We start from the raw sequence: 13,824 nt of genomic DNA on the forward strand, positions 1-13,824 counted from the left end.
CGCTGCCGAAGGCCAAGCGCCGCTAGCCACTGCGAGAACGGAGCAGCAGCAGCAAGCGCTCGTCCGCTGCCGGAAACGTGATGGAAGAGAGGGCAGATGGGAGGCGGCGAGCGTGTGAGGATGAGAGAGAGAGATAGAGGAGAAGAGAGGGGGGAAAAAAATCGAGGGAGAGGAGAAGAGGGAGCAGGCGGCGTGGTCGCACCTGCCTCACGCCGGCCTCGCTGGCGACCGGAACGGCCAGGACGCGGGGCGGCGACGGTTGGATCGAGCGAGAGAGAGAGATGATGAACAGTGTTCTTTTCTTGATAATTGAGAGAGAGAGAGAGAGAGTGTTCTTTTCTTGATAATTGAGAGAGAGAGAGAGTGCCTGCTTTAATAAAAAAAAAAGGAAAGGGAGAGAACCGATAATTTAGAGAGGGAGAGGAGAATTGTCGGTAGTGAGAGAACCGAGAGTGAAGACTTATGGGGAGAATTTTTGGACTCTTTTATTGGGCCTAGTTCATTTTATTTGTTGGGCCGGGGATTAATTCATTGGGCCATCTTTTTATTTCTATCTGGGGCGAATTTATTTAATGTTCTTGGGCTGGAATTTATTTAATTCTATTGGGCCTGTTTCAGATTTGTTTAGTTCAGCCCAGCTGTTAATTCGTCATTTGGGCCGATTAAAGTGTCTATTGGACTAAGATTAATTTTTTCCAGTCCACATTAATTATTACTTGGACTCCTATTATTTATTAATAATGGGTCTCGAATTTATATTACTTAGGCTCCTACGATTTAATTAATTAAGTCCAATGAAACTTATTTATTTAACCCAATAAGAATTATTATTTTAGGCTTCTTTATTAATCCTAATTATTTTAATTAGTGATTAATATTAAAATTTACTAATTATTTTAAGGGTGATGATGGGCTCACTTATTGGGCTTCATGATTTTATTATCTTGGGCCTCAATATGTGTGGGCCTTATTCAAAGAAAAACATGATAGACTTAATTTATCTAATTAATTTGGGCTTATATCTATTTAAATTATTTGAGCTCTTAATTATTAATTTAAATTGAGCTTGATTAATTTAATTATATATTGACCTTTAAATTAATTATTTAAATGGAGTTCTTTATTTCAAGTATTTATAAATGGATTATAAAATGAAATATTTTGAGTTAAACTCTCATTTATATTAATTCTTTTCAAATGACTTATTAATATGGATTATTTGAAAATGATTAAATGATTTTAAAAATAAGAAAGCATGATCTATGATGATATAATTTATCTATGTAATATTATAGGATTTGTTTTTAAATGACGGAATATTTGACTTGATGACATAAATAGAACGAGTTATTATTAATGCACTGGGCTTCGAATTTATTCTTTTGGGCTCGAATTAAATTCCTTTTGGGCCTTGATTATTTTATTTTAATTGGGTCTTCATAATTATTCTATTAAATTTAATTAGAGAAGATTTTAAGACTTACTAATTATTAATTAGTGAGTGAATTAGATTATTTTAAGATGAGTAGATTATTAAAGATTAATAATCCGACCTCATAAGACGAGCTTTAATTCCTTAAATAGGATTAGCATCTCATAATTTAATTAAAGGAATATGAGTCATGCATAATCATTTCACGCATCCTCATTTATTGAGATTTTTCGAGAATTAGAATCTTATTTTATTTTCTCGAATTAAAGGTCAAGCACCAGAGTTAGAGCTAAACCGTGAGTCTGCTATTCAGGTAGGCTTTCTACGTATAAACTAAAATTATATATTAGAATTGTTAAGACTTTATGCTTATGAATTTAAATGATATTGTCAATGCCTAAATGCTTTATGTTTTATTATTAATTGCCTATCTGATGTTAAACGAATTCGGATTCTGGATGGGACCGCAAATCCCTTCGGAATTAGTGTACACCTTGTGATCGTGAGTCATCTAGCGGGTTGGCCGATCATAGTGTCCGTAGAGGGAGGCCTCCCTCTCGGCACGAGTTACTGATATGGTGATTAATGATGTAAAATACCTGCGCGGGTTATTGATGAAAGAAATGATATTATGTTTGGTAAATACGAGTCTTTAAAGGAAAACCCTCGTATATTACTATTGTTGAAAGGCTTGACAATAAAATATTATGCATGTATGTAAATTTCGGCAAGTGTCCACTAAGTACTTTTGTACTTAGCCCTGTATGTATTTTTAAATGTGCAGGTTGAGCTGTGATCGAGGATGTAGTGTGCAAGCGGAGCTTTTGTCGATCTAGAATGAGTACCTCAGAGTAGAGTATATGTCTTCATACATATATTCCAATTGTTATAAAACCGCGAACACTGATTATGTTAAGATATTATGTCATTTGTCAAAACAATATGTATTATTTAATAATGTACTAAAACCATTGAGTACCCCGTTTTGGGATAATATTTCGTACGGTCCCCTTGTGGCCTTCATTGATATCTAGATATTTCGATTGATTTCTTTATACAAGTCGAGTCATCAAGAAGCTAAACATGCCCCTTTTCTAATCCCGCTCCTAAATCCCCTCCCCTAGTCGCGGTTTTCCCGAATTTGCTATCCTTAGCAAGTGCGGTCGTGACAGAATGGTATCAGAGCATTTCTTTTGCTCTGAGTACTACTCATTCCTTCTAAGTTGAGTCTAGATTAAGTAAGTTAATACACTTTTGAACTAGTTGACAAAAGCTTGGCACTACATCTCGTCACGCTCAACGGAAGTTATGGTAAGTACTTTCAAGTTTTAATTAAGTTAATTTCTTGAAATGTATGAAGCATGAATAAGTATGACTATTGTATGAATCACAAGAACTTAGAACTGTTAAGTTATATATGCTCACTCTCACGACGGAACATAGAAAAGAACTTAGGGAGATGCCTTAACTTTTTCTTCATGTTACGATGACATCGACAATGACGGTCGAAATAGAGAAAGAAGAATCACACGAAAGGTCGCATGATGAAACCACGAGCATGAAGATTGAGCAGCATAACGAACGCCAATAGTACGTTGATGGCATGGGCATAGCTTAAATATTCGAGTGTTTTTCTACGATGAGATCTCGAATTAGCTTGGCCTTTTGAACTTATTTTGTTGAAACTTTTAGTGCTCGTTGCTAGATTTAAGAAAATATCATCATCACATAACAAGCCCTAAGTTCGGTAAACAACGACACTAGAACTATATGATAGTCGAATTAGGTAATCTGTGATTAAGTATTAAGAACCTGTATGACTTGTGTAAATGCTAGATTTAGATGATGAAGTGTTTTTGCACGTTATGGTTATTGAACCGAACTTGTTTTCCGATTTTAGATATTTAGAACCTTATCGCCTTAAGTTACTTGTCGTGTGCTACTTTTGACGATAGAATTTCCTTTGTTAGATGGCGAGAACTGTTTTCACCCGACGACGACCACTGCCCCCATGGGCTAGTCCAGAGGAGGTCGAGCGGTCCTACCGCACCTATGCTCCATGTCACGGGGATAACCTCGGACAGTTCCTCGCAGGTTTTCACAGGCACTGGGTCGAGGCGAGTGCACATGGAGTATCAGGGTATGACGGTATCCAGAGGTTGATCTTACGGTTACCTTCCGAGTGGCAGGGATGGGCTAGGCAGATCTCTGCCCACTACATCTTTCGCCGAGATGATTACCACGACCTCATGGGAGACTTCCCTAGCTTTATTGCGGAACTTCAGATCTGTTTCACTTTGTGGGGCCGCGCCCCTCTAGGGCCCTACATCCTTCCGGGAGACTACGTACAAGTGGGGACGCCTTTGCCAGCGGAAGTACCCACTACTGCTCCCGAGCCCTCGATGGCCTTGCCCCGAGATCCTCCACCACGAGCCTCAGTTCTAGGGCGCCGTGGTAGGCACGATGACGAGGCAGACCCTTCTCGTCCACGGGCTCGCAGGGATTTCCCATCGCCTCCTGACTCATCAGCCCGGGCTGCTACTCCTCCACCACCAATGATACCTACGGCAGAAGCAAGGCTTTCGACTGCCATGGCCAACGCTGACAGGGTCATGTCCAACCTGAGGGAGTTCATAGATAGGGGCAAAGCCCCTATGCAGGAGGATGATGGTACAGTACCGTATGGTACGATGAGGAGTACTCATCCCGAGCCCGTGCCAACTCCAGCTCCGATCAAGCCTCGTGCCACGGCCAGGATCAGCACCAGAGACGATCCGATCCGTGAGATTGTGGACGATATCTTCCGCTCAGCCCAGATCATGCAGGAGACAGGCGAGGGCCAGGGAGAGACTCCGTTGCCCAGCTGGGAGCCGGGCAAGGATGAGGAGAAGGACCCCGAGGAGGATCCAGAAGAGGACCCCCTAACGTCACCAAGGAGCAGCCGTACCGCGACTCAGGGTTCGCGGATTTGATAATTTTTAAGCTTGTTGATGTTTTCCGAAAACGATAATTCATTCCGATATTTTTGTAACCTATGACTATGATTTTATTTATGTTGTCTCTAGCTAGCATTAGTACGAAAACGTTGGTCTCTAGGACGTTCCATGATTAAGTACCCTTGCGAGGTTGCTTAGCTAGTAAACCGGTACACCATAGGGAGTACTCGGATCGACTTTACTTACGTTTTGGTTGACGATGTAAAAGCCCTCGATGAGGCAATTTTTCCATGATATATCTATATATGACCCTAGCATGGGCTTTCTGCGACGATCTCGTGTATGTTTTATGTTTCTCTACGGGTTTTATTCTTCACAAGTCAGTTAAGAATGTAGTAACTTTGAATAATGTGACTTGTGTATGCAACGGTTCCTGTTAATATCTTAGTTTTGGAGTTATGATAAGTTAAATTTGACAAACAGTTCTTTATTAATTGCCTTAGAGATTCCTGTATAGAATGTATTAAAAAAAAGGTGTTTGTAATTTGCAGAATGCCGCCTAAACGAGGTCGCCCCCTAGGAGAAACGTTAACAATGATGGAAATCGCGATGAAATACCTGAAGGGCGGCGAAACGATAGGGAACCTACCCCACCCCCTCCACCCCCTGCTAGAAGGACTGAAGAACTATTTCTTCGACAGAATCCGCCCACATTCACTGGGACAGGCGACCCAGCCGAGGCCGAAGCTTGGATACGCGCCTTGGAGCGTATCTTCACCTTCCTACACTGCACAGAAGAAGAGCGACTCTCGTGTATGTCTTTCCAACTAGCCGGATCGGCTGACTTTTGGTGGGAAGCCCGCCGAAAGACTCTGACTCCCGAACAATGGGCAGCATACACTTGGGAAGACTTTAAGACGGGATTATATGATAAGTATATTCCCAAAAGCTACAGAAAGAAGAAGGAGGCTGAGTTCTATAGCCTGAAACAAGGGAAAAAGACGGTGACAGAGTATGACAGAGAGTTCTGCGATCTAACGCGTTATGCTCCGCAACAGGTGGATACTGATGAGAAAATGGCGGAGAAATTTTGTGCCGGTCTGAGGCACGAGATTCGGATGACTCTAGCTAGTCATGGTGGACTCTCATACACTGAGTCTTTGAACAGGGCACTGGACATCGAAGCTGCGATGCCAGTAGAAAGGTTGGCTCCGCCACAGACCTCAGCGCCAGCCAACCCACCTGCACGCCCTCAGAACTTTAAAGGGAAGCGCAACTGGAACGACCATGGAGGAAATGAAAACCAGACTAACAAGAGGCCATGGCAAGGAAATGCGCCGTTGAGACAATATCAGCAACAAGGACAAGGGAAGCAACAGGGTCCTGCCCCGGCTGGAGGCAGCCAAAGACAAAATGAAGTTCCCCTTTGTCCAAAATGCCACAAACCACATCGTGGTGTCTGTAAGGCTGGAACTGACAGTTGCTACACGTGTGGCCAGAAGGGCCACTACTCCTCACAATGCCCCAACAAACAGCAGGGCGCGGCAATCAGGGCCACTTATGCCCAGCCCCTGCAAGCAGTTCAAGGGCAACACCAGCCCCGCCAACAACAGCCATACCAGCAGCAATACCAATACCAGCCCCGCCAACAACAGCCATACCAGCAGCAATACCAACACAGGAACCAACAGCGCCAACAGCAACAGAGGCGGCAGCAACCATTGCCGCAGCAGGCGAGAGCCTTTGCTCTCACCCAAAACCAGCCCGAGAAGAACCAGGGAAACCTGGCAGGTATGGGCAAGCTTAAAGGTTTTTCCATAATGATTCTGTTCGATACTGGTACCTCGCATTCTTTTATATCTTCCCCTTGCGTAGATACCGTAGAAATCGAATCAGAACGAGCTAAGTGTGCCTTAAGAATCACTACACCCTCAGGAGAAAGATCTACCACCACACATGTTTGCTCGAACGTAGAATTTGAAATAGGAGAACTTAAGATGGTAGCAAACAATCTTAATATTCTGCTCATGTGGGACGTAGATATGATCTTAGGAATGGACTGGCTAGCTGAGAATCACGCCACCATCCTTTGTAGTGAACGAAAAATTTCTATTCGACCACCTGGAAAGGAACCGACGGAATTTCACGGCATAGGTATGAAGAAAAGAGTACCAGTGATATCCGCATTACAAGCCAGAAAAGAGATGATGAAGGAAGGAAGCACAGCTTATCTCGTCTACCTAAACGGGGAAGCTAGTGAAGACAAGAAGGTGGAAGATGTGGCAATAGTACGAGACTTTCCAGAAGTTTTTCCTGAAATATTGCCAGGACTACCTCCAGACAGGCAACTAGATTTCACCATTGATCTAGAACCTGGATCTGCCCCAGTATCAAAGGCACCGTACAGGATGGCCCCAAAGGAACTACAAGAATTAAAGGTGCAACTACAGGAACTCTTGGACTTGGGTTTCATCAGACCCAGTGTCTCACCTTGGGGAGCGCCTGTACTCTTTGTCAAGAAGAAAGATGGAACCATGAGAATGTGCATTGATTATCGAGAGTTGAACAAACTGACGCTTAAAAACAAATACCCTCTCCCAAGGATAGATGATTTGTTCGATCAACTCAAAGGAGCCAGTGTATTCTCAAAAATAGATTTAAGGTCTGGTTATCATCAACTGAAGATCAGACCAGAGGATATATCTAAGACCGCTTTCCGCACAAGATATGGTCACTATGAATTCATTGTCATGCCATTTGGTCTAACCAATGCACCGGCAGTATTCATGGACCTCATGAATCGAGTTTTCCATCCATACTTAGAAAAATTTGTCTTAGTATTTATAGATGATATCCTCATCTATTCTAAGAATGACCAAGAGCATGAAAATCATTTAAGAATCATCCTGGAGACATTAAAGACGGAGAAGTTGTTCGCCAAATTCAGCAAGTGCGAATTTTGGTTGAAAGAAGTAATGTTTCTAGGGCACATCGTATCAGCAGATGGAATCAAGGTGGACCCCGCCAAGGTGCAAGCAGTGCGCGAGTGGAAATCACCAACCACACCAAATGAAATCCGGAGTTTCTTAGGTTTGGCAGGATACTACCGGAGATTCATCGAAGGATTCTCTAAAATAGCGAGACCAATGACGCAATTACTTCGCAAAGGAATCAAGTATAAGTGGAACGAAGAGTGTGAAGCCAGCTTCCAAGAGCTGAAGAAGAAATTGACAACTGCACCAGTGCTAGCAGTTCCAGCAGCCGATAAAGAATACGTGATCTTCACGGACGCGTCCAAAAATAGGCTAGGTTGTGTGTTGATGCAAGAAGGAAAGGTCATTGCCTACGCCTCGCGACAACTAAGGCCACATGAATTGAACTATCCCACTCATGATCTGGAACTGGCAGCAATTGTGCATGCTTTGAAAATTTGGAGACACCATCTATACGGAGTTAGATGTGAAATCTTCACTGATCACAAAAGTCTTAAGTATTTTTTCGAACAGAAAGACTTGAACATGAGACAGAGAAGATGGCTCAAGCTCGTGAAGGATTACGATTGCGGTATCAACTACCACCCGGGAAAAGCTAATGTAGTAGCTGATGCTTTAAGTCGTAAAACTCAATCCGAGTTAGGACTTCTTCTCACTCAAGAGGACACGCTTGTAAGGGATTTTGACAAATTGAAGATAGAAGTGGTTCAGCCACCGGCAACGACAAGAGCAATTATTGCAACTCTAGTAGCCGTCCCAGACCTCAGAGAAAGGATCGTCAGTGCCCAGAGAACGGATGAGAGCTTGGAAAAAGTTCGTCTCAAGATCCGAACAGGCACGCCAGGAGGCTACCAAGAGGCAACGGATAACGCAGTTCTTTTTGAAGGAAGATTGTGTGTTCCCCATAACGAGGAACTGAGAAACGAGATCATGAGTGAAGCTCATGACACGCCCTATACCGCTCATCCCGGAAGTACCAAAATGTACCAAGATCTAAAACAGAAATTTTGGTGGGATGGGATGAAACGAGATATAGCCTCGTTTGTAGAGCGTTGCCTTGCATGCCAGCAAGTGAAAGCTTTACATCAACGACCATATGGGAAATTACAGCCATTGGAAATCCCAGAATGGAAGTGGGAGCACATAGCGATGGATTTCGTGACGGGTTTACCCAAGACAAATAGGGGCAACACAGCTATTTGGGTAATAGTAGACCGTCTCACAAAGAGCGCTCATTTTATACCGATTCCAATTACCCATGGATCGGAGAAACTAGCCCAACTGTACATTCGTGAGATTGTACGGCTACATGGAATACCAATATCCATTACTTCAGATAGAGATTCAAAATTTACTTCTAGATTTTGGATCAGTTTGCAGAAAGAGTTGGGAACGAGATTAAACTTTAGCACCGCCTTTCACCCTCAAACAGATGGACAATCAGAAAGGACAATTCAGACCCTTGAAGATATGTTGAGGACAGTGGTGCTAGACCGAGGAGGAAGTTGGGAATCAGTGCTGCCATTGATCGAATTCGCCTACAACAATAGTTACCAGGCAACCATTGATATGGCACCTTATGAGGCGTTGTATGGAAGGAAGTGTAGATCACCACTTTACTGGGATGAAGTGGGTGAAAGAAAAATTCTTGGGCCAGATGCAGTAAGCGAGATGATTGAGACCATCCGCCAGATTAGAGCAAGAATTAAAGAGGCTCAGGACAGACAGAAGTCTTATGCTGATACCCGACGAACTGAACTACAATTTCAGATTGGAGACAAGGTTTTCCTTAAAATATCACCCTCGAAAGGGATCGTTAGATTCGGTGTTAAGGGTAAGTTGAGACCTCGTTTTGTAGGACCTTATGAGATCCTTGAAAGAATAGGTCCCGTAGCGTATAGGTTGGCACTGCCACCTAGCTTTGGAAATGCCCACAATGTGTTCCACGTGTCACAGCTGAGACGGTACGTGTTTGACCCCAAACACGTGATTCACCAAGATGAAATGATTCTTAACCCAGACTTGACGTACGAGGAAAAACCTGAAGCCATTTTGGACCGAAAGGTGCAAGAGTTAAGGAATAAATCGATCGCGTCAGTCAAAATACTGTGGAGACACCATGGACCAGAAGAAGCAACGTGGGAACTTGAGGATCAGATGAAAGAAAAATACCCAGAACTTTTCACATAGGTATGCAAATTTCGGGACGAAATTTCTTTTAAGGGGGATAGTATGTAATGACCCGACTTTTTATTAAGGATTATATACTTTTAATTACTGATTTAAGGATTTATTATGGTAATTAGAGTTCAGCATCCATTAATAAAATACGAACTTATATGAATTTGATAATTTATATATGTGATGATTTATTTTTTTTATTTTCAATAGATGATGCACTCAAAATATATTTTGAGTCCATTAATTTATTGTGGAGAATTTAACACTGAAGTGTTAAATATGAATCTTTTATCGATTGTTTACTTAAGCCCATGAGTAATTTAATTTATGTTAGAAGCAAGCTCAAATGGATTTTATGCTTCAATAAGAATTTGGCTTATATGTCTTAATGTATTTAAATGAATTTGGAACCATATAATTAATATATTAATCTGTTAGATATTTTAATTTAAATAATCCTAAGCATGCTGAATCCTAAGCATGCTGAAAAAAATTTACTACGCATGCTGAAGAAATTCTTCAGTCTTACATGCCAGCTGAAGTGTTCATACCTGTAAGTTGAAAAAAATTCCACGATCCTCATCCATCCAAACCACCCCATTTTTCTTTAAAACCACAGCCACTTTCACCATTCTCACACCACCATTTTCAACTACTGCAGCCCAATTTCACAACCAATTTTAAGGTAATGCAACAAAGAAATTTCTGCATCTTTCCATTCTCTTCCCAAATTGATTTCTAATTTTTGTGATATACAATATCTGCAGAGACTATTATCCACCTACTCAAGGTATCATCACCCTCAGGGAACCACCAATTCATACCAATTCATACGGCTGTTCAGATATTTCACAACATGTTTACATATGCACATATGAACTGAAATTTACAGTATTTGATTTTTGCTCAAAATCCTATGCTATTTTGTGAACTGAATTGTGGTGTGTAAGGTTCAACTTCATACTCCTATTCTCAACTACATTTCCGTAATCTTCAGAAATAAAGAAGAATTTGTACAGAACCTTTGGAAACAAGAAAACCTAAGGACATAACATTTATACAATTTCAGATTTCTCCAAGAACCCATCTTTCTTTTCTTCAAATCTGAGTTGAATCCTTCTTGCTTACCTTCGGAGAGAGAGTGAGAGTCGAGAAAGTGGTGAGAGCTGGGAGGGGGTCTGTCGGAGCCTCACTCTGAGTTGACGAAGTCGCAGCTGCCGGTGCTGCAGGTGGCAGCAGCCCACTGACCGCTCGTAGCTAAAGCAGGCGGAGGCCCAAGACAGACGGCTGTTGGCTGGTAGGAGGCGAGGCGGCGTGACCCGAAGCGATGCGAGACGCCGTCGCACGGGGTGGCGCTGCCGAAGGCCAAGCGCCGCTAGCCACTGCGAGAACGGAGCAGCAGCAGCAAGCGCTCGTCCGCTGCCGGAAACGTGATGGAAGAGAGGGCAGATGGGAGGCGGCGAGCGTGTGAGGATGAGAGAGAGAGATAGAGGAGAAGAGAGGGGGGAAAAAAATCGAGGGAGAGGAGAAGAGGGAGCAGGCGGCGTGGTCGCACCTGCCTCACGCCGGCCTCGCTGGCGACCGGAACGGCCAGGACGCGGGGCGGCGACGGCTGGATCGAGCGAGAGAGAGAGATGATGAACAGTGTTCTTTTCTTGATAATTGAGAGAGAGAGAGAGAGAGTGTTCTTTTCTTGATAATTGAGAGAGAGAGAGAGTGCCTGCTTTAATAAAAAAAAAAAGGAAAGGGAGAGAACCGATAATTTAGAGAGGGGGAGGAGAATTGTCGGTAGTGAGAGAACCGAGAGTGAAGACTTATGGGGAGAATTTTTGGACTCTTTTATTGGGCCTAGTTCATTTTATTTGTTGGGCCGGGGATTAATTCATTGGGCCATCTTTTTATTTCTATCTGGGCCGAATTTATTTAATGTTCTTGGGCTGGAATTTATTTAATTCTATTGGGCCTGTTTCAGATTTGTTTAGTTCAGCCCAGCTGTTAATTCGTCATTTGGGCCGATTAAAGTGTCTATTGGACTAAGATTAATTTTTTCCAGTCCACATTAATTATTACTTGGACTCCTATTATTTATTAATAATGGGTCTCGAATTTATATTACTTAGGCTCCTACGATTTAATTGATTAAGTCCAATGAAATTTATTTATTTAACCCAATAAGAATTATTATTTTAGGCTTCTTTATTAATCCTAATTATTTTAATTAGTGATTAATATTAAAATTTACTAATTATTTTAAGGGTGATGATGGGCTCACTTATTGGGCTTCATGATTTTATTATCTTGGGCCTCAATATGTGTGGGCCTTATTCAAAGAAAAACATGATAGACTTAATTTATCTAATTAATTTGGGCTTATATCTATTTAAATTATTTGAGCTCTTAATTATTAATTTAAATTGAGCTTGATTAATTTAATTATATATTGACCTTTAAATTAATTATTTAAATGGAGTTCTTTATTTCAAGTATTTATAAATGGATTATAAAATGAAATATTTTGAGTTAAACTCTCATTTATATTAATTCTTTTCAAATGACTTATTAATATGGATTATTTGAAAATGATTAAATGATTTTAAAAATAAGAAAGCATGATCTAATGATATAATTTATCTATGTAATATTATAGGATTTGTTTTTAAATGACGGAATATTTGACTTGATGACATAAATAGAACGAGTTATTATTAATGCACTGGGCTTCGAATTTATTCTTTTGGGCTCGAATTAAATTCCTTTTGGGCCTTGATTATTTTATTTTAATTGGGTCTTCATAATTATTCTATTAAATTTAATTAGAGAAGATTTTAAGACTTACTAATTATTAATTAGTGAGTGAATTAGATTATTTTAAGATGAGTAGATTATTAAAGATTAATAATCCGACCTCATAAGACGAGCTTTAATTCCTTAAATAGGATTAGCATCTCATAATTTAATTAAAGGAATATGAGTCATGCATAATCATTTCACGCATCCTCATTTATTGAGATTTTTCGAGAATTAGAATCTTATTTTATTTTCTCGAATTAAAGGTCAAGCACCAGAGTTAGAGCTAAACCGTGAGTCTGCTATTCAGGTAGGCTTTCTACGTATAAACTAAAATTATATATTAGAATTGTTAAGACTTTATGCTTATGAATTTAAATGATATTGTCAATGCCTAAATGCTTTATGTTTTATTATTAATTGCCTATCTGATGTTAAACGAATTCAGATTCTGGATGGGACCGCAAATCCCTTCGGAATTAGTGTACACCTTGTGATCGTGAGTCATCTAGCGGGTTGACCGATCATAGTGTCCGTAGAGGGAGGCCTCCCTCTCGGCACGAGTTACTGATATGGTGATTAATGATGTAAAATACCTGCGCGGGTTATTGATGAAAGAAATGATATTATGTTTGGTAAATACGAGTCTTTAAAGGAAAACCCTCGTATATTACTATTGTTGAAAGGCTTGACAATAAAATATTATGCATGTATGTAAATTTCGGCAAGTGTCCACTAAGTACTTTTGTACTTAGCCCTGTATGTATTTTTAAATGTGCAGGTTGAGCTGTGATCGAGGATGTAGTGTGCAAGCGGAGCTTTTGTCGATCTAGAATGAGTACCTCAGAGTAGAGTATATGTCTTCATACATATATTCCAATTGTTATAAAACCGCGAACACTGATTATGTTAAGATATTATGTCATTTGTCAAAACAATATGTATTATTTAATAATGTACTAAAACCATTGAGTACCCCGTTTTGGGATAATATTTCGTACGGTCCCCTTGTGGCCTTCATTGATATCTAGATATTTCGATTGATTTCTTTATACAAGTCGAGTCATCAAGAAGCTAAACATGCCCCTTTTCTAATCCCGCTCCTAAATCCCCTCCCCTAGTCGCGGTTTTCCCGAATTTGCTATCCTTAGCAAGTGCGGTCGTGACAAAATTCCTCTTCTTTAATTTATTTCAATAATTAAATTTTAAGTCTTATAAATCGCGCCTAGATATTGCATGAGCACGAGCATTTAATTATAAGAAATTCAAAGCATTATTTATTTTACCTATTAGTATTATTTCTATAGTTATATTTTTAATTTCTCTTTTATATACTACATATTTTTTTATAACGTCCAAATAGCTATTTATTGAGAAAATCCAAATTCTTTTAATTTATGAAGCCCATTTCTTGGGCCCGAAGAAAAATAGTATAAGGTTTTGCACACTTCCTTTATTTTATTTTATTTTCGTTCATAGTTACAGCTGCAAAATT

This window comes from Salvia miltiorrhiza, chromosome 8, assembly GCF_028751815.1.
Source record: "Salvia miltiorrhiza cultivar Shanhuang (shh) chromosome 8, IMPLAD_Smil_shh, whole genome shotgun sequence".
In the NCBI taxonomy this organism is placed as follows: Eukaryota; Viridiplantae; Streptophyta; class Magnoliopsida; order Lamiales; family Lamiaceae; genus Salvia; species Salvia miltiorrhiza.